Source organism: Corvus kubaryi, unplaced genomic scaffold (genome assembly GCF_017639235.1).
Source record: "Corvus kubaryi isolate FWS band 111438036 unplaced genomic scaffold, C.kubaryi_AGA036_p1.0 129, whole genome shotgun sequence".
Lineage (NCBI taxonomy): Eukaryota > Metazoa > Chordata > Aves > Passeriformes > Corvidae > Corvus > Corvus kubaryi.
The window spans coordinates 222,284-250,268 of NW_024580664.1; the positions used below are offsets into that span (position 1 = coordinate 222,284).

Below are 27,985 nucleotides of genomic sequence, written 5' to 3' on the forward strand. Positions count from 1 at the left end.
GAGGGATGAGCCAGTGCCTCATGAACAGGGCTGACTAGCATGTAGAAGGAGAGCAAATACTGGCTACTTTTGTCCCTGTCCCCACATCTGCAGAGCTCTTCTCTCTAAAGCAAGAAAGAAATAGGGGAATTTTGTATTCAGAAGTGGCATTGTTTTAGGCATGCTTTGCATAAGTCTGATACCAGAGCTGGCTGCTGGCAGCTACTGGCAGCTCCCTCCTCTGCTCTGCAGACACAGGTGTCTGCCTCCAGCCCAAAGCATGATCTTCATGGCCCTACTGAGCAGCCCAAATAGACGTACCAACAGCCCTGAACACCACTTTCTCATGTTCCTTTGGCACATACATGAGACATTTGTTCGTTCTGATTTTTATGGCGATTGCCACTGCTGAAATAAAAAAGAACACTTACACATAGAACTGGCAAAGAGGACAACAACAATAATGGATTTTAATTTTTAGTTGAACTTACACATAGAACTGGCAAAGAGGACGACAACAATAATGGATTTTAATTTTTAGTTGAACCCTATTGTTGCTGAAATGAAATTTAAATCAACTCCTCCCAACTTTCCATCATATTAAGTTTGCTAATGCTAATCTTCCTTTGAAAATGAGGTCATGCATACAGTAACGACTATGCCACTCCCAAGCCTTGCCAGGTTTGGGTAGCTCCACATTGTAAGGCATTCTTTGCAACACCCTAGTAGTGCAATACAGTAGTGTGATGGCATAACCATCTGAAAGGTAATCCTGGGTTGTCTTACAGTGTTCTTCCTGTGAGGAGAAATGATGTTGCCAAAGCCTGTATGCAAAACATTTCCACAAGTGGAAACTGATGTTGTGTTTTCATCACAACAGGTGTTTAATTTATGGGCAAGTACAAAGCTTTTTTCCTTTTTTTTCTGATGAGACTGGTCAAAATTGTCACAAAAAAGACCTACATTTCTTTCCCCTTTTCTTGGAGTCTGAATATCAGATACAAGCATAGCTTTCATGCTTCTTACTGCAGACTTGCAATAATCATCTGGACACACTGTACTCAGAAAACTGGCAGCAATTCCAAATTGGTGTATGTGACAGACCTCTGGCACCAGCTTAAAGATGATCAGTATCTGCAATGCTAGTATACATACAGTGCCCTTGCATCCAACCAACAATCACACTTTTCCTAAGAACACTTCTATCCTGGATTTTATCCATCCCATAGAAACTGCATCACTCATCCCTGGGCTAAATCTTTGCCTAAATGTTTCTCTCTCTGGTTTTGCTTACACTTTCTTTTGACCTAATCCTGGCTACCCCTTTTTGCCTTTCACCGCTCTTCTCCTCTGTCACAAGTTGCCTCCTTGGCAGCCAGCACCAGCTATTTAAGCAAAATCATTCATCTCCCTTACTCTGTTTTCTTGAAGATGTCAGGGTGGGATGAAAGGGGATGCAGCCTCCACATCCCAGAGCAACCCTGATCCAAATGAAGTGGTCAGCAGCTCTAAGGGATGGAGAAGAAATCCCTGTCAGTACTTCCCTTCCCAAACACATTTGAGCAGTATCCTGCCCTGAACATGGCCTACCCTCAACTCTCCTGTATACGTTAGTATTTATTACCAGTCTTTTGTTATCTGAATGCCTTTTTATTTCACCTTGTCAAGTGCAGAGTATGCTTCCCATAATACTGGGAGTAGAAAAAGGGTCCCTCAAGTGCCTGTCTAGCTGAGTTCCTGATAAAAAGACCTCAGGGATTTTGGTTATATTATTCATTATGTAAGAATGCTTAAAGCCTTGGCTACATAAATTCCATGCAATTCAATTCCAAACATACAACTTTAAGGAAATATATCACTACTGAAATAAGAAGTGCTTTGGGAAAACCAAAACGGGGGATTAGTTTGGGGGGGTTTTTCAGTTCAAAAAGATGGTATTTTGCTCTAAAGCAAGGATCATTTTTGTGGTTTTGAGGTCAAAAAATGTCTCTTGAAAACCAAACTATTTACTTGAAACGTGGACAGGGTTCTTTTCATTAAGTAGTGGAATATATTGAACAAAAGAAGGATCTTCTATTAAAAAATCTCATATTCAGTGAAAAAGTTTAAATCTCCTGAATCTCCTGAATGAATGCACAGCACATATTGGACACCAAATGGAATCATCTTCATTATATATGTATGTATATAACCACTGAAGAGCAATGTAAAAAAGCAGAGCATTATCAATTCCATATGTGAGGTGTTATGTAACTTAAATTATTTTTTCTTTCACCATCATGCTTCAGCTTTCACCAGAAACTTCAAAGACAAATAAAACATTAGTCATTTAACTGGTGATATATAATACTTGTGTTTGTCATCTCTGGCAAGGTTCTGCTTTTAAACTTAAGCAATTAATTTGTGTCCTAAGAGACGTAAGTACATAAACTTCATTGCAGCAGATCTCTGATAATGCTGAACACAAAGCAAGGTCAGACCCTGGGAAGGAAAACTGAGCACAATGCTGAATGACAGCTATGATTATTTTTTTCTATAACTCCTGAAATCTTGTATGCTGCTCTTCTGACACTTCCTTGGAAATAACTGCATCATTTTAGCTAAAACGTTTCCTGCCTTCTCCCCTCAGCTACCCACAAGAAACAGCCAGAGGCATTTATTTACCATTGAAAACATCTGAACAATATATTCACATTTCAGAAAGTATGGAAGAATTGAAAGCAGTATAATTTAGTGGAAAGAGCTGGGCAGTTTTTTCCTAGGAGCTATTACCCATGCTCTACATAATGGAAATGTTGCTATTTTTTTTTATCAGTAACTCACTGCCTTGTTACTCTGCCACTCTCTATAATGGTTAATATATAACTCACCAATGTGTCATTTTTTCCCTAAAGTGTTACTTCAGGCAGTGCAGAGGAATTCCCTTTGATATCTGTGCCAGAGCAAAGGTAAGCTGGCAGCTGCAGTTACACAAAAGGGGGACTTCAGCTGCAAGGACAGCTTGGGAACGTCTGTCTCCCATCCCTGCCTTGCCTCTGGCTGTTTCTTCACACTCATGCTTCTCTGCAACTGTTTTTTGAGTTTGTGCTGTAAATCAGGTCACTGAGCTGATCCAAATTACAAATAGGCTTTTTTATTCACGGAGTTTTTCTTAATACAGGTTGCTTTTCCTACCAGAACGATGCCAGAAACCGCAGTGCTGGCGCAACTGAGGAGGCAGGGTCCTGGGACAGAGAGGAGACAAAAGCAGGTGGAATAGAGGGCACTGGGGATGAAGCGTGCCTGAGTTCATGGAACTGCTGGCTCAGATGGTGTCTCTTCCATCAACAAGGGTAGGATGCAGTCAGGAGGTTGTTGTCAGAAACAATTAACAAACAGCAAGTTCACACAAAAGGATCGTGCACTTGTTCTAAAAAAAGACTAAAACTAAACAGCTCCTACATGACTCGTACATGACTTTTGCAGGAAAAGTAGCTATATACATAGGTGTTAGAGAACAGGTGTGGGCATGTGTCTACACACATGCACAGGCATACACACACAAATGCATATTCACACACATGTACACAAAGAAAAACCATATCTCAATTTAAAAGAAATGCAAAATACATCCTATTTCAGCGTTTTTGACGGTCTTCAAAGCCTGCATGCAGCTCTGATCCCCTGGATGGCTGATTCATGAAAGCAGCAACCAGGGAAGCCTATAGAGGGAGCAGGCCGCCTTCTTTTCTTAAGCAAGAGGAATTTTCAGCCTTAAGTGATGACCCTGAGAGAGAGAGAAGGGTAGAGAAGGAAGATGTCTTAGGGAGCAGAGCCCTACGCAAGGGCCAGAGCAGTTGCCCTGCAAACAGGGGGAGCAGTGCCAGACCTGCCTCTCAGGGCACGGGCAAGAGATCTGCGGGTCCACACCTACCGTCTTCCTCCTCCCCTCTTGTGTTCACACTTTGCGCCCTACAGGGAGTCAGGAATTTCTCAGTATTTCCCTCAGTCACTGGGGTGTCCCAACACTTCAGCCACTCCTCTGCACATTGCAGGATGGAGATTTGCTTGCCTAGAAGCTGAGCAGGATTTAATCTTCCAACACCTACAGCCAAAGCAATGGAGTACTGCCTAGAAGAAAAGGAAAGATACAGTCAAAAAAGCCTGGCATTTCCTGTTGAACAAAAAGAATAACTGAAAAAAGGCTAACCATGTCACAGACAACATAAAAGAAGCAGCATTAAGCAGAGCAGTTTCAAAAGACAGAATACACAGAAATGTCATAGTTAGTTATTGTCAGAAGAGGCTATGTGACTGAACTGAACATTATGTGTATTTGAATCCACATGTGCATACACAAAAATTTCTAAGTCTTTAACCCATGTATACCTGTATTGAAGGTCCAGAAAGCTGGCAGTTATTTGTATGGCTGTAAAGCGCAGAAGGCCTGTCCTAGACAGATTTGTGTTTGCTGAGCATGACACAAACCTGTACCAAGAGCCTCTGCCCTACTGTGTTTATTACAGTCCAACAAAACAGAGGATAAGACTTTTCTTTCTTTTTCTTATTCTTTTTCTTTTTGAAACAGATAGGCAGCTGTGACCAAAAAGAAAGTTTAACGGAAACCGGGTGTCATTAAACCAACCCAGTTTCAGTCTTAGAGACCAAAGGACTAGCAATTAAAAAACACCTGTTCAGAGCTTGACTGAGCAGTATATGTGTTCTTAAATTAAAAATAACAATCAGAAATAAAAACCAGTGCACAATACATGGCAAATTCACATACATTATTTACAGTGTTGCACCTCTGAGTTCTTCTTGTGGAAAGACTGGCCACCAGAGTGTGCATCAGATAACTGACATTTTAGTAAAAGTCTAAGGATGGGTATAAATATGCAATATTTATACATAAAAAATTATACTAAGAGCTTCCCCCCCTCTCCCCCCCCACGCACTTAGGTCTAATAATACTTTAGTGTGTGTCTCCTGGAGAGGAAGAGCAGGTCATAGCACTGCAACATAAATAGTTAAGCACAAGCCATGCAGCAGTAAAAGAGAAAAGGAGCACTCTATGCCCTTCAATTCCAAGGCAATGTAGCATGAGAAATCTAATAAAATAAAATAAAAGGATAGTAAAACTTTTCCTCATGTAACCTACATAATATTGTTCATTATTTGACTTTTAATACAGGTTTGCTGCTGCTTTCTTTTTTGCCTTTTTTTTTTCCCCATCATTAGAGAAAGACCATTTGAGGAATATACTCTGCACAGTGATGTGATTCAGCAACTTTCTGGAAAACGAAAACACAGGCCTCTTTTTGGTGCACTAATGAAACACAACTGGCACTAATTTTCATTGAATTGAGCCTAACTGAAAGCAGGCAATGTACCATGTAAGCTAAAGCTCAGTGATCTTAGATCACAATATTATTTTTCACAGGTTTTTATACATTATGTGCCAAACATAACCTGCTGCTAAATCAGGCCAATGATAACAAACAGATCGTTGTACAAGCTGTTGTGTTATCAAGAATGGCTCAGCAAATACATTTGTCTTTTAATCCAAATTGTAGGTAGCTTCTGTCCATACCAACATGCGAGACCATTGTTTCTGAGTATCTCCCAAGGACATGTCCACAGAAACGGTACCCAGCAGTTCCACAAAGGCAGAGCCTCCTGTCATAAGCTTTCCATGTCAACATTTTTTCCATGAGGACACTGAATGGTATTCAGTAACACCCCTCTAGACACATGATATAATTTTACATATTTGGTATTCTTTACCGGGAACACTCCAAGTCTGGGAAATTAAATCAGGATCAAAAAGAGGAAGAAAATCCCCCACAGTCACACACAGGGTAGTCAAACAAATTTAGGAAGCCTTATGCTTCATGGGTGTGTTTCCATCAAAAATATCTTAATAAAGACATCATTGTCTATTTAGTCTGATAGAGAAGTCCTGTCTCCAGGCAGGCATGATGTGGTAGCCAGCCATGGCAAGCAGTGAGTGCCTGAGCTGGGATGTGCTGCATGTCCTGGCTTAGGGCACATGCTCTTTTTTTCTCCAAGCAACATGCAGAGTGACAAGCAGCATGTGTCCCATGTACCACCAGAACCATTCCTGCCTCAAGCCACAGAAGAGCTGCCACTGCAGCACTGCAGCCAACAGTGAGTGCAGCTGGTGAGGAGTGGGTCTCACACCCTCTACGAACCCACCTAAAGGTGAAAAGTGCTGCATGAACACCCACCCCTATTCTTCCTGGTGGAGCTGCCTGGGAATATTGGCACCCAGGATTTGTGGGCTTGGCTTACCACCAACCAGGTTGCTGGCATTAAAGATCTGGCAGAATTTCTACCATAAATATTTCTATCTGGCCATTGTATATCAGCTGTAAAAACTTGCTCTGGGCAGATATTTGGAAAACAAGACCCAGCAAGATAATCCTTTATTAAACACATTATCCTATTTGAGTAATCTACAGATATGTAAATCAAGACATCTGCAAGTGTAGGCCCCACTGACACCTTTGCTGATTCTTCTCTGCTGATGCTACGGCCATTAGGGAAAGTGAGAACTGCCCATTCGCGAGTTCTTGGTCTGGGGCTTTCCTTTTACCTCCAGATGCCCTCAATGGTTCAGATAAAAATGCTGGGGAGACATAGGGTAGAGCAGACAAGCTGCCGTCAACAAGGAAACGTGGAGAAGGGTTTCCACAGAAGAAAAACCCAACTCTGAGAATGCACATACAGCCATATATGTATCACCTCTGCACACAGGTGAAGAGCCACTGTTGGAAAGTCCCTGAATCCTGCCTAGCCATACATGCCTCCTTCCAGATCTGGAGTAAGCCAAGTTTTCTGGATAAGTGAAAGAAAAATTGCACTTTTTTCTATCTCAGAGGAAATGTCTGCTGTTGCTTCCCAATAAAACCAGCCTCTTGATCACAATGCCATAACACTGCACCGGCCACATAGCCCTCTTGCTTTAAAAGGTTTCCTGTGGGTTCTACCACATCTGACATATACTTTGGTGGAAAACGTGTCAGCTGGCCCTTCTGAATGGAGATTGCCAGATGCACACAGAATATCCCCAGGACGAGTAACTGGTTAAATGCACCAGGAATGGAAAATTCAGTACCCAACAAACAGCAGCAACTTTTCATGCATTAATAATAAAGTATTCCGGATTTATAGTTAGAAATACTCTTTTCATTGATTTCATTATTAGAAGTCTGTTACATCTAAGCATTTTTTTTAAATGCTGAATCTCATTTCTAAATACCCTGAGGGAACAAATGCCACAACAACAAAATCAGAAACATATTACTGAAGACAAAATTAGAATAATTAAGCTCAACACTATACAGGGAAAATGCAGTGTTAAAATGTATGAGGTAAAATGTTTTCTAACTATCCCAATGTTAAACATAATTTTGTCCTTGGAATGAGCAAGGGCAGAAATTTGTGGCATTCTCCAACAGTATTAAGCACAACTGTAGTTTATGCAAGTTATGTGCTAGATCAGTATATTTTCTCAGTGTAGTTAAGGCCAAAGAGGTTCAATAAGATATTTTTAATTAACAAGTATTTTTTAAAAAGTACTTTTAACTTTTCCTTCCTTTGGGACTGTGATTGCAGGAAGTCCTGAGAAAATAGTTTATTTTTCAGTACTCTTACACAGGAAACCTGGAGGGATATCTCAAGTGAAAGAGATTCTTCAGCAAGCATTGAAAAGCCACTGCTATCACACCTATGACATTGGTGGCAAAAGCAGCAGAAGGTGACAGATATCCACCAGTCTGTACTGGGGCAACCCTTCAGATGCTTTGTAGTGAAGTTTTCTGGGGTAGGTAGGACAAGTGTTTCAGAGCACACATACTGCCATGGCCTGGGTTAGAGACAGGCTTCCCTTATCACTCCTGAGCAAGTGTCTTCATGAAACAGGTCTTTTCACACCACCTGTGCATAGCGCATGCGCACATTCTGCAGGCTGGGCAATGACATTTTCTTCTCACAATGATGTTGGAAAATGTATTCCCTTTCTTTTTTTCAGGAACAAAAAAAGAAACCACGTATTTCCAAAACCAGAACCATGTCGTAATAGCCAACACAGGATAAGAGGTTGTTGCGGTCTGCAGTACCTTCTCACATTAAGTAACCCCCCCTTCCTCCCCCTCTTCCAGCCTCAAACATGTGGCTGTCATAAACTCTTTAAGGTAACATTGTCAAATACATTCGCCAAATATTCTGATGAAAAAGAATCATTCAAATAAAAAAAATACAGTGATGAAAATACTCTGTTTAGAGCATTGCTTCATATTGGTGAGTAGCTCATTTGCTATTCCTGGGTATTAGAGTCAAGCTCAGTGCTTTTGTAATAGATATTTTTAAATAAAGGTTAAAGAACAGGTTTGTCCTATGTTACTTGAAATGTATGTGGAAACAAACAAGCACCCTCTTCTTTGGGCACTACCTATGGTCGTGTCTATAGGTCTTGAAACAAGCAGACAGACCAAATACACATGGGTTTCACAAATCGTTCCCCAGCAAAAATCTGCGCGTATGAGCTGACTCCTTATCTCCACTTCAATCAAATGAGCTTATTGTTAAAGTTTTACAAAGCAACCCAGCAGCAAGGTGAAAGATGGAGAGATTATTGAATAATAGATAAGAATATTTTTAGTCAGCTCAGATGTATTCACATATCTGAGAAAGCACCAGGAAAAAAGCCCTCAGAAAGGTGCTGGCTGAATTCCAGCAAAAGCAACTTGACTGTCAGGGCCCTGCAAGGGCTGGGGTCTTCCCATGAGAGATGGCAAAACAGAGCTGCTGGGGAGGCACTGGGGAACCCAAGACAGTCCCAGCCCCAGTCACTGGGTAACTCTGTGGAGATGGAGACATAGGCCTGTGGTGGGGCCAGCCTGAGCCACTTGCAGCTGAGCAGGGCTGTGGGTAGCAGGAGAGTGGCTCTGCTGAAGCATTACTGTGGCAGGGACTGACAGCCCCAGGGGGCTGACATGGGATCCTGGGTTGTAGGCATGGTGGGGGGAGCCCCAGAGGCCTGGGCGAGGGTAGTCAGAAATGGGGGTGCCCTCAAGGCCCTGATATAGTTATGCAGACATGCAAAATTAGTGCTTAAAAAGTTGTCCATATTTCTGGTCCTGGAATTTATTAAGACATTTTTGCTTCTTTTTCACTCATAGCATTATAAGCCAACAATCCTGCCCTTAAATTTGCAGCAGCTGGAACTGTAAACCTATTCCCAAGGTCATTCTTCCCATCAGGTTTCCTAAAATCCAGTTAAATGGAGGGGCAACAAAGCATTTGTAATGATCTGGAAAGAACCTTCCCCTTCCACAGAAGACGAAAACTACCAAATTGTCTGATTTCAGCGCTGTTCTGCTTCTTACCCTACATCCATTACCCAGTGAGAGTCATTGTTCTGTTATTATGGCCTGAGGAGACAAAGATTTTTAAAAGATTTTTTCACTGCGTGAGCCAGCCCTCTCCCTGTTGTCTTTCCCTTTTAATGAAGATCACAGTGTAGTTGACATCTTTGATCCTGAGAGCCTCTGAAGAAGCGAAGGTATAATGACATTATTCACTTAAAAGCTGGGGAGATACTGACTGAAACAACGTCTACTGAAATAAAGTAGCAGTGAGTAATGAAGTGTCACTTGGATATTCAGAACTTCATTCATTAAAAAACATTTCTGAAAGGAACTGGCTCATGTGTCCCTGGAAACACTAACACAAGACGTGCCAGGCTAAATCAGACTTGGCATCTAGTCTGGAATCAAAGTACTTTAACATAGTCCATCCTCCCACAACACTGACTACAGAGCAGAAACCCCTTCTCTTACCTTGTGTACAGCTATGAGACTAGATGCAACAGTGGGCTAGAGAATCTCTTAAAAGGCAGGTGTAAACAGGCAATACTTATCTCAGTAATATTCAAGAAGCATATTCCATCACAATGTAAAGGTATGACAGCCCCCAAAATAGGAACCAAACTTTTGTCTTTTGGACCAGGGACAGTCATGAGTCTGCAGCACAATGGAGCTCAGTGCTGCCTAATCTACCTTGATTTTTTGACAGGACTTTTTTATGAGCTCCTTGCTCCCTTAACTAGCCTGCTGTAGGCAACTGAGTTAACATGTTCAAAATTAGCTTAGATGTGTTTAAGTTATGCCTTGGGTCCTGTAGAGAAAGAACAAATACAAACTGGGAGTTGAAACTGCAGCATTGACATAGCCCAGCATTTTGGACCTCTGTCCAGAAAGGCATTTCGGCACACATGTAGCTGTAAGGCTCTGAATAGACTTGGCAACTGCTTTAGCTTAATAAGGGTGAAGCATGTTGTGAGCTCCCTTCTGGACTGGAAATTGTCTCTGAAGGGTTTTATAAAATACAGTAGATTCTCAGGAAGCAGGAAACAATATTTATTCAATTTCTCTCCTCTCAACCTGAATGCACTGGAACTAGGATATTTTGGCATAAAACTCAGACATATTTAAGCAAATGTCAGAGGCCAGCAAAGGCCCGGCCAAGTCAGTTTTAGTGAGTGTGGGCAGGTACAGAGAGGGCCCTTTCCCAAGGGCACACAAGCCCAAGTGCCAAGTGACAGAAGTCAGGATGAACACCAGCAACACGGAACAAGGAGCCACGTCATCGTTCTGTGAGGACTTGGACAGGCTGTTGTGCCATTTCAGCATGCAGGGCCCAGAAGACTACTGCAACTAGCGCAGCTTCTTAAGAAAATAGCAGTAAACAAATCTGTATGCAGTGCTCTTCTAGTGACAAACCAGTTCAAAAGAAACCCACAACAAGCACCTTCAAGAGAAGAACCCATGCAAGAACCCATCTATGCACACACACAAACACACAGAGACATCAGCATATTTATGCAGAACAGTATCACATAACATCTCACTTCAGATCTTGTGGATCACATGGAGGCACAGGGTCATCCACATGCAGATCACTGCTTTGGCAGCTGTTCGGATCCACCATCTGCATCTTTTGCTTCCCAACTCCCTCAAAGTGAAGTTACAGGAAGACGGAAATACTGAAAAATCTCCCTGCCTGCAGACTGCAACATTTGGAAATGGCTGTGTCAGCTGATATTCACCCCCTGTAATGGCACCATTTGATATTTGAAGCTGTGCTTTCATTTCTGGAGAATAATGCACATGCCTCAACTCCCTTCTCAGATGTGTCATCCCACTGCTATTCCTTTCTTCTTTAAGCTACAGTTTAGTATTCTTTTAAGTGAACACGATTACCAACACAGCAGTCCCCACTTTCTCCCACTCCCACAATTTCTCCCAGATCATCTGTTGTACTGTGCCATCATAAATATTTTTGTGGCTGCATGGTTAACCAGAGCAAGGAACTGATCCAGATGAAAAACAGCCCCTGGGAAAAAAATACGCAATTTTTGCAATATAATTCCCCACAAAGTCATACAAATGCTTATGCTACAATTGTAAGAAGGTTTCCATAAGAATCCGGATGACTGACTGAGAAAAGGGAAGGAGAACAATCTGGTTTTTTAAGCAGTTTTTCTGGCCTTAATGTGGTGCCATGGTTTGGCATTTGCTTTCACCACCATTTTTCCACAGAAAGGACATAGAAATTCCTTTGGGGACTAAACATGCAGAGCTATTGAAAATTCCTTCTGAATGCCCGGGGAAAAGTTCTTTGCATAGCAGTATCTAACTCTTGTCAGCATTGGAGACCAAGTTCTTACACTTGAAGAGGAGCATTCTCCTATCAATGACAAGCTCAAGGATCCTTTAGAGTCAACTGTTAGCACTTCAGAGGCAAACAGCCTATTTCTCTTTCTCTCGTTTTCTCTGGATTTAAGGACTGTTGAGGCCAAATGCTGCCTCGTTACCTATTCCACAGCCCTGTGGTGTAAATGGGAGAGAAAAGTATGGAAGCACTACCATTGGATTGAATTTTATCAAAAAGCTTTTTGAAAACAGCTCACCTCCCCATTTAACAATTTCTAACAAACTAAGCCTAAAACTAGAGACAGAAAGTCCTGACACCAGTTCCCTCAATTTCACTTCTTTTTGTCTTGTTTTCTTTCTTCACAATAAAGTGACAGTTCCACTGCTGATATTTCTCAGGATACATGTGACAATCTTGTGAGACACTTGAAAATTGCAGTTAAATGCAAGCTTGCTGATGAATAAAGCTGCACAGAAGGCAAAAAAGTTGCCTCCTCCACTTAAAAAAAAAGTCAAGAATTACTGTTTTCTCCCCACTGGTTTGTGGTGGGAGATAGGGGGGATACAAAATTAGCTGATGCCATGAGTGGGAGGACTGACTACAAAGAGAACTCTTATTGTTTCCAGTAACTGTACAATTAACTTAAATTGTGGCTATCTTTTCACCAGTGGGCTTAACATATTCAGACTAAGAATAGTGTCTAAGTGAACATTACAATTTCCTAGAGAGATTGCAAACCAGTGAATCTCCCTGAAATTGTATACCATTCCTTACCCTTTGCTGACCCAGAAACACAAAGGCTGTATGTTACCATAGGCCAGGGGGCTTCCTCCACACTGTCTGTGACATGGCAATCCTAAGGCCAGAGCTCTGGCACATACGGTGGACATATTCAGCTTGGGGAAGTAAAGATCAGGGAAAAAGGTGCAGCAGATAACAGAAATGGACTGACCTCATCATATCTACTATTTGGGTAGCTCTGTTAATTTTGATGAAACGCAAGAGGGACTCAGCTATAGAACAGAGAGGTGAGCGTTTTTAGACATTAAATGTTTTTAAACTCTAGGGAGCCTAGAGAATGTAAAATTCTCTGCTGGGCAGACACTGCTTAAGGAAGTTAGAGGCCTGTTTTTAACACATCCTTGGGAAAGCTGGCAAGAAGAATTGCCTTTGAATTTTTCCACCACTGCCAGGTCCCCACACATCATTCTGTCTCTACTTCTGGCTGTATTCGTGTGGCTTTTGGAGCTGTGATGGCCTGAGAACATGATCAGGGTAACATTTGTAAGGACAGGTCTTGTTTTTTATGAAATCAAAGGGGCAGAAACCATACAGATTTTCAGGCACATAAACTCGTCTCCACGTCACTGAAAAGTCAGTGTGCTTGGAAGTGTGTCAGAGCTTTTTCTATCTCTACCTGTCTAGAAAAAGATGACATTCCCCTTCAACACCCCTCTACTTGACCTGATGCTCAGCTTTCTCCCTCCCCAGTAAAGCCTCCTCTAACTCTGTCTCCATTCTGACAGCATTCCCAGTCTTGTCTGGATGCACTGAGTTTTCATACCCTCCTTTCCACCTTTCTTCCCATTCTTCTCACCCAGTCCCACCACCTCTTCAAGGCCTCACGTAGCACATCCTCTGGATCTCCCACTCTTATTACACTGAAGCCCCTTTGACAGGCCCCTGTCAGGCAGGAGCAGTTCCACAAAACTTAGTCTTCTGCAAGGCAAAGCCAGCAGAGAGATTCCTGTCCAGCCAGAGCCACTTTCTCTGCCAGGCACTGCCTGATAACTGGATGATGGGGCTGTGCTGCCAACTACACCGCTGCAGCCATCAGGAGTATCAATAACCCTCAGAAATGGAGTTCCCTTCAGCTTTGATCATTTCAGTGATAGGGTTCAATCCACTTCCTGGCACATAGCTCCAGGGACAAAGCCAGCAGGATGAAGCACAGATGGGAATGAAAGGCTGAGCATAGGGTGAAGGAAGAAAGTGGTGGCGTGAGGCGCAGAACTGCTTAGGGTGTCTGTGCCCTGTAGAGAACACCAGTGGGTCAGAAAGGAGCATTCACAGTAGCAAGGAAGCAGCCTGTGTACAATAGGCAGTATTTTTCCCTGCAGTTCATAAAAACACAGTATTTTGTGAGCTTTGTCCACAGCTGCTGTGCAAAAAATACAAGAACATTTTGCAATACTTTTAATGTTGTTGGGTCATAATGTTCTTCAGTTCTGCATGAGGTTAAAAGGGAGGAAAACAGATTAGGACCCAGTTGAGTGAGGGGAAAAGAAAGGCAAAGGAAAGAAAATTGCCAAATACTTGCCTCAATGGGCCATCAAGTACTGAAGGGGCAGCCCCCTGCAGACATGCACAGGTTGGCAGCGCAAAGAGGACCCATCTGACACTGTGCTTCTGCAACTGAAGACTGAAGAAAGTCCCTTGAAATGGTGGGGGATGGAAGAAGGAAGAATTTCTAGCAATTCACTGCAGAACAGTGACTCTCCCCATAGTCAAGTTTGGCTAAGGGCAAAAAGTGGTGAACAGTAGGAACACCTCAGATAGGATGAAAGGAGAAAAATAATGTCCCAGATTTCTGTCTAGCACAGACCATATAGACATCTGAGCTGAAGATGAATCAACATGAATCAGCCCTATTATACCCCAGACCATAACCATGATGTAAATTGAGGTGATGCAGTAGCTGACTCAGAGGCACCTTTTGCACATCCTGGGTGAGGCCGAAAGCTGGGGACAGCAAGCTGTTAGCCATACCCAAATAAAGCCTGGGCAACAGGCCTGAGGTATTTTGCCCTCTCTGGTTCAAATAACCACTATATATCATGCCAACATATAATGTGCAATGGCTCCCCACCTTCCTTTAAAAGTGCAAGTTCTCCTTCAGGATTGATTTGTCTCAGCAGTGACATCACTGACAAATGGAGATGCTGTGACTACAGCCTGGCTCACCCCACTCAGAGGAGACAGGCTGGTCAGTACATACGGTCTTCTCCCACCATGGACATCTGGCAGCAGAACCACATAAGGCAGCAAATCACACAGCAAAATAATACAGAGCATGTTCTATTTCAGTGGCATCAGTGTCCTCGTGCAGACTGTCCCATGGTGATATGAGCAGCTGTGGTGGCATGAAGAAAAGGACCATCTGGTTTGAGATCACAGCTGCGATTAGGTTTGCCACCAGAGAATTCCGCTTGAGACTAGATCCCTGAGCTCTTGACCCTCCACTAAACTTTTCTGAAGTAGTTTCTGAAAAAATCCCTCACATGCTGCAGCTAATAATTTGCTCTCAGATCATAAGGAATGCAACTTACATGCCTCTCCCTGTGCCATATGTGATGCTTGCTGGCATTAAAGAAGCGCAGGCAGAGCTGTCACAAGAAAATTTGGGAGCCTCCCTCTCCTAGACCATCCTACTGTGGTGCTTCATCCTGCCTTTCACTCGCCTCCTAGCCGCCACGAGGGACCTGCAGGCCCTGTGTCTGGGCAACATCAGCTATTGGCATGCCCTTACACGTCACCCTGCCTGTATGCTCCCTATGTTGTGACACCCTTCATGAAGCCCCGGCATGGCTGCTGTCCCCCTTGGCCTGGCTGTTGCCATAGCTCTACCTGTTGGTATGCTTCTGTCCCACCTCACCAGAGGTCCCTCTCTTCAGTATGGATCAGATCCAGAGAGAGCTAATATGATCATGTTAGTAATAAGAGGAGGCTCTCAGATCCCCGTGTTAAACCTGAGCACAATGAGACCTCTAGGAAACCAGGGGTGGGACTCATCTCACTAAATCTTTTTGTGCCTCTAATAAAAACTGAGCTAGTCATCTAGAAAGCCATTTTAATTAGTGGAGAAGCAATTTTGAAACAAAACTCACACGAATTAATGTATGTATGTGCCTTAAAATGGCACGACTCCTGTGTAGCATAGTACTTGTTCCTCAGCATTGAATCTGTCAATCAATCCCATTCTAGATGTCAAACAAGTGGAGCTGTATTTGCTTGTACCATTTCTTACAAATACCCGCTTGGACACATTTACATCAGCTTGGAACTGATTTATTCCAGTTTAATTTGCATGGTTGAAGTTGGTTCTCAAACCTAGAAACACTTTAGTATTAGGTCTCCTGCTTATATTTTCATGCATACCAAAAAGAATTTTATGGGTTTTTTTTAATTGATACTGTGCAGGCTGCTAAAAAAGCACAGTACATCACTTTGAGCCCTGGACAAAGTGCTCCTCTTTGGCCTTGGATCTCTTTGTGCAGTATGTTGTGGTCTTCTTGAATATCACCTCGCTGGAAACCAGTAGGGGCTGATAGAGGTGGAATACTGGGGGGACACACCAGATGGATGGGAACTGTGGACTTCAGCACGTTCTTTGATATCTGCATTACTGCAGCTAGAGTGGGGCTGCCTTCTCTTTTGCTCACTCTGCATTTTGTGCATGAGGCCAGGCACCTGGAAAGGAGCAGGGGTCTCAGCAACAACATCATGGCAAGGAAGAAGGAAACAGGTATATGTTCAACATCACTGTGCAGCCTACTACCACTTCACTGTGGCCCTGATCCTGAGAGAAGGCACTAGAGCTTTCAAGGATAGTCCCGTACCACAGAAGGCACCACCTGCTTTGTCATTGGCTATGAAAGAACAGGCACAGGTATCACAGGAAGTTTGACAGTGGTGCAGGTACAGGATTATCTGCTGTTTGTACCCAGACATCACCCTTTCAGCTTTCACATCATTTACAATTAACAAATTGTAACAAACCAAAATACAACAGCCAAATAGTGCTGTGTTTGCAATTCTTGCTTACAATAAAGCAGAAAGGAATAAAGAAAAGTTCCAATAGTGTTCTTCTTAATAAATAAAAATTGGGTGAATGTGATCTGGCTTTTACTATGCTGGGCATACCAGATGTCCAGAGGGCCTCTATCGCTTTTAAACAGTTTTGATCTTGGCTTTGTATTTGTGCTGAATGAAGTGTGTTCAAATGCCTGACAAAGTCAAAGAACGCCTGAAACAGGATTTAAGTTTGAATCACAGAACCACAAAATAATTGAGGTTGGAAAGGACCTCTGGAGCTCACCTAGTCCAATACCCTGCTCCAAGTAGATCCACTGCCAACATCATATCAGGTCACTTGATCAGGTTTGCCTTTGCTTTCACAGCACTTTCCTAGGACTGAGGCTTTGGCAGCAAAGATGCTTTTGCCAGCTGAAGCCATTCCTAGTCCACCTCTGATCCTGGTTCTCACAGTGTCCTCCCAGCACAAACATTTGTGTAGTCTCCTAAGGAAGTGATTCAGCTGAAATATAATCTGTACTGCCAATATCATAATAGCTTTTTATATCCAGAACAGTTCCCCAGTCCAACATATTCTGTAGTCTTACTCACAACCACGGTGGAGGAAGAGCCAGACAAGGACAAGCAGCCAAGAGGAGGAAGGCAAAGGAAGGCGAGAGCGATGAAAATGCCTGCCTGAGCCAGAGCTGCAGATTAATGAATTCTGTGTTAATACCAACCCTCAGAGAAGCAAGATTCAATTCCTGATCAAGCCCCTTCACCACTACAATTTCCTTTTTGGGGGTGGGGCAGGGTGATAAAGTATTGCTTATTGAATATTTTCACACCCACTGAACTTGTTGGGAAAACTCTATCCAGTGTATAGGAACCAGGTGAGTCAGTACATATGTCAGAAAGAAGAAACAAGCAGAAAGTTGACCTGAAGAGAAGTATAAAAGAAATAAAATTTTCCAACAGAAATTGCCAGACTGGCTGAGCTACAGAATCTGGGATGTCTCCACCCAACATTTTGTGGAAAGACATTTGCTTCAGAATTAGATCAAGCCTGAGCAAACCTGAATGAACTAACCTACCTTCACTCCAGCTTTCTTATCTTCACCATATTTCCATATTTGCCAAAAGGATTCAAAACATTATTCAAAATAACTGACAAGAAGAGCAATCACTGACCAAAACAATCTGAGGAAATTCCAAAGAAGGACTAGATTGCTGAAAATTCAGGCAATTGATCCTCATTAGTGCTACTGCCAACATATAAAAAAATAAAAAGACCTGATTCATTACAACTAGCAGTAGGTATTTAATGCAGACATCTGAGTCAGAAGCCAGATCGCACTAGTCCCTCTGTGTAATCCATGAAGAGAAGAAAGCACTCCCTGAAGATAATTCACTGCAACCTCTAACTTACCATTTCTGTATGAGCTCATTGGAGGTCAAAACTGCCCTCCAAGCAATACCCAAACACTCTTGCTCATCACCCACCAGTGAGAGGCTCAATGCACTGTCCTGTCACTTTTTATTTAAATCTCAGTCTCTCATTTCTGCTGGGCAGAGTTCAAAATGCAATTTGAAAGCCAAATACAGATTGAACTAAAACTTCAGATGCCAAAGAATAACTTACTGAAATCAATCCAATATTGAAGCTTGAAATAATATTTAAAACTACATCATGACATTGATTTGTCCAGAGTTAAAGATAATACTCCTACCCAGAGTATAATATTCCTATATAGATTCAGCAGAAGCTGAAATCTCCAATCAGTCCTGACTCTCATTATTACCCTGACTTTAACATTAAATGTATCCTTATAAAGACTTCCAGTCCAGCAAAAAGTGGAAGTAGCAATAAGCTCCTGGCTTGTAACTGTCAAAAATCCTAATTCATTTCCCCACATGTACCCCAGAACAGAAGGTAGTACCCAAAAGCCACCTTAAGAGCAAAGAGAGGCTTTAACTAGAATCCTGTACCAAACCTTTAGCCTCTGCCTACAGCTCTATCACTGATTACAGGTTCAAACTGACGGGAGACTTGAAGAGCCACAGCCCAAAGATCAAAGATATCCAAGTACACAACAGAAACAATGCACATGCTGTATGCACCCTGACATAAACCAAACTGTACTGACAATACTTCTCACAATTCGTATCAAGCACAGAGCTGCATTCCTTTTTAAATAGAATACAGTATTTAAAATCAAGATATTCCCTTCCTAAAGGATTAAGAATAACTTGACTTTATAGGATTGATTCTAAGGACAAGACCTGTATAATTAAGGAAAGGGAAAATGTCCTAACTTCACTTCCTGCTAAATCCCATCCCACAAATTACTGCTTTATGCAGAAAGCCAAACTTACCCTGCTAATTATAAATTATTCTCCCCCAATTAGGTAATGGAAATAATAACAAATGACTTAAGTAACTAATCACAGCTAAATAGCACAGCGTGTATTGTGGATACCAAGTATTCCATACTGCAAAAGTACTCCCAGAATACGAACAAGGAAAGTGATGTCTGTCTGCATGAACTCCACAAGTGGAAAAGGTTACTGATCAAAATGTAGACAACTAAAAATTATTTGGTACTAATCTAAAACACAGTTAGTATGTCATCATTCAGAAGCATTCCACTCCGATGTGTTACTTCATTTTAAAGATGTTATATGGACTGTTTTCTGCCTTTGTACCATGCTACTAAAAGATTTTACAAGTGGGTAGCTAAAGTGAGCTCTTCTGCAAGACCAGTGAGAAGAATATTTCTGTCTAACTACTCTAAATGCGCACAAAGGCAAAGACCAGACTGAAAGCTGATTACACTGCTTTTAAACATGTCCTTGAGTGTTATGTACAGTCTGCAGAGTGACTTTTAAGTACCACATCATTATTATGCAGAAGCAAGATAATCTTTGGTGCATATTAGCTTGAAGCTTTCAAACACCAGAATATCTTTTCATGTTACTAGTCCTGAATACAAAGAAAAATTTAATAAGAACTCCAATTAGGAGCACTCCTGGATATGAATATGCTCCACAGGGTTCTGCAATTTGAAATCCAAGTGCTATCGTATTTATCTTAGAAATCAGAAAATTCTGGCAGCTAACTAGTGAGATTACAGCAGGGCAGCAACAAATGAAGGCAACCTTCATTCTGTCCCCTAGGTAGCAGATTATTTGTAATAGTTCATGGATAAAAGGACAGGACAAAGATACCAAAACTCTGTCTTTGCAGTGCAGTATTAAAATACCCCTGTGTGCTCATAAGCAGAACTAGAGTTACCATCTAAGAGCAGGAATTAAGAGGGAGGATGAAAGATTAGTTGCCCCTTCTGGTAAGGAGGAATGGCCAGTGATTCTGATACTCACCTCTACTCAGTCACCTGACTTCAATTTCTTGCCATGTCAAGAGACCCACTGATTGTGCCTTCTCCTGTAAAATGGCAATAGCAGAACACCAGTACTTCATGGGCAGGGCAGAAGGAAGCCTGGAGAGAGAGCTGTTGAGATGCTTTGAGTATAGCCAGATGTGTAATGGAGAGGATTTAACAGCTGGTTGCTTTAAGATGCAATGGTCCTGCTCCACCACTTTATTTCTTCCCCTTCCTTGTCTGTTTCCCCTTTCCCAAACACACAGCCTCAGCACCTCTCTTGTGTAACTTCTGGTGCTCTACCTGTACAATAAAGCCAATCCAACTTAAAAAGCAGCAAAAAACCTATGCTTTACTTTTGTTCTGGAATTATTTTATTATTTACGACTGCCAAGCTGAATCAGGTCACTGTACAGTTAGATGAGTTCTAGAGACAGTGAAGAGGACAACTGGAACTATGCAGCCTGAAGAGGGAAGAACAGAGCATGGGAGAGAAGCAGGATCCTCCCTCTTTAGCATCACAAATTCACTAGACTGGGAGCTATAGCTCATAACTGCCCTTGACTGATGGATGCCTCAGGTGCACAGGTACAGAGAAAAAGAGCAGCTGTTCATCGCTGGGAGTGGTGATCAAAGCCTGATCTAGCACAGGCACCAGAGCTCCAAGAGATTGACAAAGAGCTCACAAACATATAATAGAGCTGTAACTTGATATAATTCTTTCTCAAAGAAGACTCAAACAGTAGCAGACCAAAAATACAGGCAGGAAGTTCACTTCCAGCTGAGAAGAATACCTTCTTTCCCTTACCACAGAAGTTATTAAGTCTTGGTTTCAATTGACTGCACAGTGCTACCCCACCAGATTTGATATGGTTATTCAGTTTGCTTGCAAACAATGTAATTTTCCTAATCTATTTTGCTTTCATAACATGCTTCAAGGACAGCCTGTGCATTGGATCTGTGTAGTACAACTTAGTAAAGACATTATTGGTTGACTAGAGGCCCTTGCATCCAGTGGGGCCCAACCGAACGTCCAGAGCCACACTAAGAATTGTTGTTAGCTTTAGAATAATGTTCCAGCAAATTATAAGAACTGTGTTAGCAGAGTAACAGCACATACTGCTCTTACATCTTACCCCTGGGAAAGCTAAGGCTTTGGTGCATGGAGGCTTTCTCAATCTGAAGCACGCCATGCACCTTGCTGGGGGACTCGGGGATATTTTCCTGATTACCACTGAGTCCATCCATAAGAGGGCACTGATATATAACTACAACACATCCATCATTCCCCTGAGTCCTGGATGAGACCTGGGTAAATACAGTTAAAAGCATGCCCAGAAACATGCAGAAAACAGCAAGGACCAGCAAGAGGCTGTTGGCACCACCCCTGCCCACCTTCCACTTGCCAGCCTGCATGACTAAGCCCTCATTTAAAGCAGGATCCCTTGGGAGCCACTGTCAGCACACATTTGGAGCACTGCCCATACTCACAACTCTGGCTCTGTGGCCAGGTGTCCTAATTCCTCTGCTGCCAGACCCCTATGGACTGACACAAATTACATTATTAATGCCTGCCTATAGCTGTTGGAAATTGTGAACCAGGTTTATCAAGCAGATAAATGCACCACCTTGAAGAAGAATGTCTATTTTTACCTTCCCTACTGTATTTATCTCTGTGGTGGTGAATTACACTGCATGAAGAAGGCAATCAGATCATAAAACTTCTATTTATTTCTACATCGTGTGATTAACAGAGAAAGGAAATTGCAATTGCTTACACCTGCTATATACATTTTTCCAGGTGCTCAGAAAGAATGGTGACTACATTTTGTTTTCTCACTCTCAAAAGGTAAATTAGAATATCATCTGTCAAGCTTCAAGAGTCGATCAACCAGCCTTTTATTCTTGGGTGAATTCCAAAATAGCAGTATTCAAAGGGCAGAGAGCACACCTAACAGTATGTGCTGCAAAGCTCCCAGTACACTAGAAGTGCAATAAATAAATGATCATAACAATAAAGCTGTCTTTCATGTAAATAACCATTCACCTTGATGTTTAAACTTAGTAAGCAATATTTCCCACTGTACATCAGTTTTGATGCATCTATGATAAGGCCAAATCATGAAGTGTTGTTCTGATGATCTTAACATAATGGTGCAAGGAATGGGACATGAAAACTAGGTAAGGACAGTTTAGAAAACTGAAAGAAATAAAAATATACTCCTGGGAAATTAAAGCAACAGAAAGTAAGTGTCTTCATGACAGTTCATAGAAGACTTAAGGTAATCTATCAGCTGTTTAAAAATTTATATAGAAATGATAACTGGCCTCACCCCATTTTACACAGTTCACAAGCAAGCAATTCTCACCATATCCAGCAGAGAGAGAGAAGTTCCTTCACTGGCTGATCACGACTCTCTTAACTCAGGTGTTTTCAGTTGCCTTGTCCAGGGTCTTATTCTCTGCTACCTACAGAAAAGGTTTAGGCAGCCTGGTTGGCTGATGTGGTGACTGAGGCCACAGGATTCAACAGCTGGGCTGGCTCAGACACCATGAATGTTTGCCCTGAGTATCTAATGCTAGCAAAAATGTATTTTCTTCCCTATCTGATACTGCATTAATCTGAAAGTCTTTATATTATTCATACATTATTTCTCAAATAAAAGGTTTGGAAATTAATTAAGTTGGTTTTGTTTGGGGTTTTTTGTTTTCTGAAGATCAACGTACTTTAAACACACCCAGTGCAATAAACAGTCTAGTAATATGAAAAGCAGAATGAAATAAATCTGTAAAAGGTAGTTACATTTTCCCCTGACATAGTAGCCTTCAGGATCTTAGGTTGTCACTGCCTCCCATCATGCAGCTTAAGAAGCTTCAGACACTTTCTAGAGAAAAGAAGACAAAATTTGAGGTCTATTTTTAAATTTTTTTAATAGCTAGATAATTTCCAGACATATGTTTAACTCATTATTTTTCAGAAACTTTTCATTTGGTTATAGGTCTTCTTACTGAAATTCCATCATCTGCCTCCCTCCAAAGGTTTGGCTTGGTTGTTTTACCTGGCACATTGAAAAACCCCGATGGAGATAGGATAAGGTAGTCTTATTGTGTTGAAGCTGGCTGGTTTGGAGTGCCTTAGGCTGCCTGCTCCACGAGGGCTGAGCACGCAGCTCTAACCCATGTCTCCCAGACCATCACAAATGCCACCATCTAAAACCCAAACGCACATTCCTCTAATCTTCGGAAATATATGGAACCAAATTAATAGAACAGTGTTCAGGTTCGTAGCTTCAACTATACACACAGTTAGAGAAACAAAATGTTCTGCCACCAAATAAATGCAGTCAAAGGGGAAAGAGAAGAAACTGGAGAGGTCCTCTTGACCTCTCCAGTGGACAGCACATTGCACAGAAGCAGTAACAGTACAATGTCCCTCCTTCCCCTCCTGCTTTACAGCTGGGTTAGGTTACTCTTTTAACTTATACAAATTCACTTTCCAGAGTTCTGTACTCCTGCTCATTGGTGGGAATACCAAAATCCAGCAAAACAAAACAGATGCTCAGGTAATGGCCTAAGCAGGTAGACATGAATTTTAAGGGTTTCTATACTCTTTAATGCAAGGACAGATGGCAACACAGGGCTGACCAGAAACACAACCCCTTATACGCCCTTCTGAGCAGTACTCAGTTTGGCTCTCCTGTAGTTCAATACTGCCCAAACCAGCTATATTTTCTGGATGTCGCCTCCTGCCAGATGTCACATAAACCTGTATAGCATCCCTGTCCCTTTCACTCTTTGTGTCCATTCCTGTATCAGTCACACATTTCACTTACTATTCATAAAAATGTGGCTTGAAAAAAACATTTCTTTTTATTTGGTATTTTTCCAGCTCTGTGCCATTCCTATCCTGCTAATACTTGCTCCAAGGAAAAATATTCAGCAGGAACATACAGTGTGTATCCAGCAGAAGCTGCTGTGTAGTGTTCTCTGTTACAGAGAGAAGAGCAGCTAAAGACAGAACTGCAGCTAAGACTGTTGTTCCTGAACTCAGGTAACTAAAACAAAAGTTTTCATCACCAGCTTATCATCATTATTGCAAGGAAGACTAATTTCCTTTTTAGTTTTTCTACAAATACCAGTTTGATTGTCTGGTTTTGAATATAAATGCACCCAATGTAGATGTTCCATGGTTTTAATCTCTTCTTTAGGACATTTTTCTTTCTCTTCCAAGACATCCTATTTTTTTATGTCTTTTCATGATAGATAATAAATGGGTTCCAGTTAGGAATGCTTTTTCTTAATTCCGTATTTTCTATATTGCATCTAGATTTTTTTTAAAAAGGCCCTGCAAGTCTGAAAACCCACACTGGCACCAAACTGAAGTAGAAAGCTTTTAAAATGCTTCTAAATATTCTTCCAAGCCTGAAGCAAGATTACGATGTTTTTCTTGGCATACCTTTCTCCCTTTGAAATACAGAGACTATTCTTGATATGCTCTTGTTTTCCTTGCATTTTATTTTAACAAGATGTGTCCTTTGGGAATGCATCATGAGCCCCTTTTCATAAGTTGGCTCTGTCATCTAACTGTGGCATGTCTGTGGTGCCAAGTATGCAATGTATATTTTTGCTAAGTGTTATTTAAGTGAGGTTCCGAAATTTTCACAGACCTACATAAGTGTCACAGACTTTGACACCAGATGTGTTATCTAGTGGTAACCCCAGAACAAAAAAAAAAAAGTGTTTTTTGCAGGAGAGCCAGGTAAACAAGTCTTCGAGCTGTTGAAATAACATGAAAACCTTCTTGAAACAGACTCACTGAATTCAATACTTAACTTCTCAATTACGAGTTGTTCAGAAATGTCACAAGTCCCAACACCCTGTTCTAACAGAATGCTGCAAAAAGCAGTTTCACAAACCTGACTGACAGGAGATAAAGGAATGTGGAGACATGGATGACAGTAGAAAAATTTGTTGATAAAGATGCATGTATTTGATCAGAAAACAGTAACGATGTGACGTTAAAAATGCAACTTAAAAAATCTGTCCCCTAAATTCCACAGTATTGTGATTTTCAAGCCAGTATCAGGATCCTTCGAAAGGCCAAACTGTTAACCTTACAGTGACTGGGCTGCCTGTACTGAACACATAACACGGATGGTGAGCAGTCCATGCAATCCATTGGTCAAATACAACTGTAATGACTGCTTCAAGGCTTTCTAAAGCTTAAATGTGTTCATGGATACTGGTCAAAAAGAGAAACAAAGAGTTATGTAGGCTGTTTGGAACAGATAGTTACATTAGTCCTCACAGATCCTTTCAGTTGTGGATACAGTTTAGAGGCTAAAATTTTTCTAATGTCTAACAAAAACTGAAAATAAAATTAGTCTGCACTAGCAGAAAATTAAAACCTTTCCAGGGATGCTTCAGAACATTCAGTGAATGTGACAGTCGAACAATTCACCCAGCTTGCTGGCAGCTTATGTTCAAATCCAAAAACTGCTGGTCTTCCACAGTACTTGAGGACCTCCTGAAAAAAAAAAAAAAACACAAAAAAAAATTATTCCAGGAATAGTTATGATCTCCACTTGTAGTTTCAAACAATTCAGTTTCTCTTTTCTTCTCTCTCTGCTTGATGCAAATACAGCACAGATTACTATAATGGAAAACTATATTCTCAGTTTCCCTTTGATACAGATTTCTGGACATCCACAGCATATGTAAATCACGTGAGTTTTCTTGCTTGTTATTTCCAAGTTCAGACTGTCTTGGAATTCTGAAATATTTTTTAGAGAATTGTATCATCCTATTGCATCCCTCACAAGCTTAGTCTTCATTCCCCTTTGTTTTCCCCCCTTCTTCTCCAAATAAACAAAAATTAATAGTTAATGTTGCTATTCATGAAGAGGAAGGATTCCAGGGTTATATGATATGGCAGGCAAACAGAAAAACTATCCTTCTTCTCGTACAAGCCATACATACATTATGCTAAATTTGGTGTAGAGAAAGCAAACCTTGCAGGCTCTTGGCAACCTAATTCCATCATTGCTTGCAGATGAAATGAGATGACTGGGGGTGATAGAAAGGCTGAGAAGAAGAGTGGGTTTTAAATTACATACGCTTGATAACTCATTGCAGAAATTAAGCCTAATAGGTACAGCTGCTTCATGGATGCGAAGATGTTTCACATGGCCAGCACTGCCCATGACAGCAGGTGGGGTTTTAGACAAACAGCATCAGAAAGCAGCTAGCAAAAGGCAAAATAAACACTCCTGGAAAAACTATGTTGGAATTTGATCAACATGTTTTCTAGACAGCTCAACTCCTAAGAGGAACACAGATTATTTCAGTTCAAAAGCTACATCCGGCTGGGGAAAAATCCCAAAGATAAAAAACTACACAGCAGTAATGCTTGGCCAAAAGGGCTTGAGGTACTCTTAATAATCACTTGTGTGATACATATCAGCCACTGCTTCAGCCTTAGCACCTGAATTTGAGGACCTGGTGTTAGACTTCAGCCTGAAAAAGAATGAAAGAAAGGAAAGGAAAGAAATCCACCAGAAATGCTGCTTCCAATGTAGGGTCCTCCTGGGAGCACTCTAACCTGGGTCCTGCCATCCCACTCACCACTGTATGTTGCAGAGAGTCAGCAGTGCAGGTGTGCAAGCACAAGATTCAGCTGCTGTGGGAACCACTCACTGGATGGATGCAGGTCTAAGACCTGGTTTTAATCTGCAGGGTTACTTCCAGTGCATCCCTATTCCTAAGGGATTCAGAAGTTTGGGACCCCAGACACTTATTTGAAAGGCCGCCTACAAAGAGAGACAGGATGAGGAAAAACAGACAGTAGCTTCACTGTGCAGATGCACCATGATTATCCATCTCCAAAGAAAAGCTCTGCAGAAAACAGGGCTTTCTCAGGCCAGTCTCAGATTTCTGGATGAGTTTCCACTGGAATTATCCCCAGCACAAAGCTCACTATCTTCTCCTCTGAATGTGAGTCACATACATACATACAGAAGCACGTACAGATAACATAATAATTATTTTAAAAGGGCCAAAAATAAAGAGAGCACAAAGGTCATCTTTAGAATGAATGGGAAAGAGAAAACCATACTAGCAGATGACAATTCCACCAGTTAATGCACTTCTGGAAGACACTCAGCCCTGTAATGTGCAGCATATAAGAACCAAAACAAAACTTAACGTAACATTGCATTACATTGACATAGTTTTCTAGGTAGAGACACTGGCTGGAATTCATATAAACATATCCATGGAAAAGTAATATCTCATCCACACGTACAAGATTTACCAAATAAGAAGACGTATCACAGCACTTGGCAATTACCATAGCATGCACTTCATAAAGTGTAGCTATGAAAAACAATATCCAGTGTTTCCTAATAGGAAATAGCTAGTATGGGTAAAAGTAGGTTCTATTCAATTATCTCCTGCCTTGCAAGGAAACAATCTTACTCCTTGGATCCTACACAACACACCCCACACAAGTCTACGCTTGGTAGCACTCCATATTTTGATTTTGATTCAACACCAGGACATATTTCACATTGTCCTAATTCTTACTTTGCTCCACGTAAAGCTATTTCGGAAGCATTTAAATCTCAACCTCCCAAACACAAACTTTAATTAACATTTCAGCTATGATGATTATTTTTAAAAGAGTTATAGTGCAGCTCTTATCCTGCTAAGCAAAAATTCAAAACATTGAGACTGCAGGTGTCTTTGGTGTAATTTGGTGTAAAATATGGTGTAATTTTTCCATTACAAAATGGAAAATGAGGGTCACCAGCAGCCTCATCTGTAAGCATGTTTAAGTATTTTTGTTCTTGATAAGTAAGAACTAAACAAAACCTAGCCATGAGATTTGTCAGCAAACGTGTATATTTGCACAACACCTTGGAAAAAGGCATCAATAAACCCAGCCTTTGCTAAATGAGAATTTAGAAGCATTGCTTCCATTATACTCCAGGGTCTGTATACTTTTTAGAAAGAGATCTGAATCAGATCTTGGTGGCTTCAACATAAACCCTTGATAAAGAGTTGAGCAGAGCATTCTTCTCTTCTTTACATCTTTTTCCTCATGTGGTGAA

The 27,985-nt window shown here is 41.5% G+C and overlaps 1 long non-coding RNA gene across 1 annotated transcript in view; it reads right to left on the reverse strand.

Annotated features, from left to right (window-relative positions):
• Positions 1 to 419: 419 nt before the first annotated feature.
• Positions 420 to 27,985, reverse strand: part of LOC121663321 — a 130,092-nt gene continuing 102,526 nt past the window's right edge. The window contains exons 12-18 of the long non-coding RNA XR_006015600.1: positions 26,499 to 26,683; positions 25,283 to 25,401; positions 22,678 to 22,759; positions 22,244 to 22,343; positions 19,873 to 20,003; positions 3,893 to 4,089; positions 420 to 3,745 (exon numbers count right to left, since the gene is read on the reverse strand). This is a non-coding gene — a long non-coding RNA (uncharacterized LOC121663321). The remainder of the gene's footprint in view (positions 3,746 to 3,892; positions 4,090 to 19,872; positions 20,004 to 22,243; positions 22,344 to 22,677; positions 22,760 to 25,282; positions 25,402 to 26,498; positions 26,684 to 27,985) is intronic.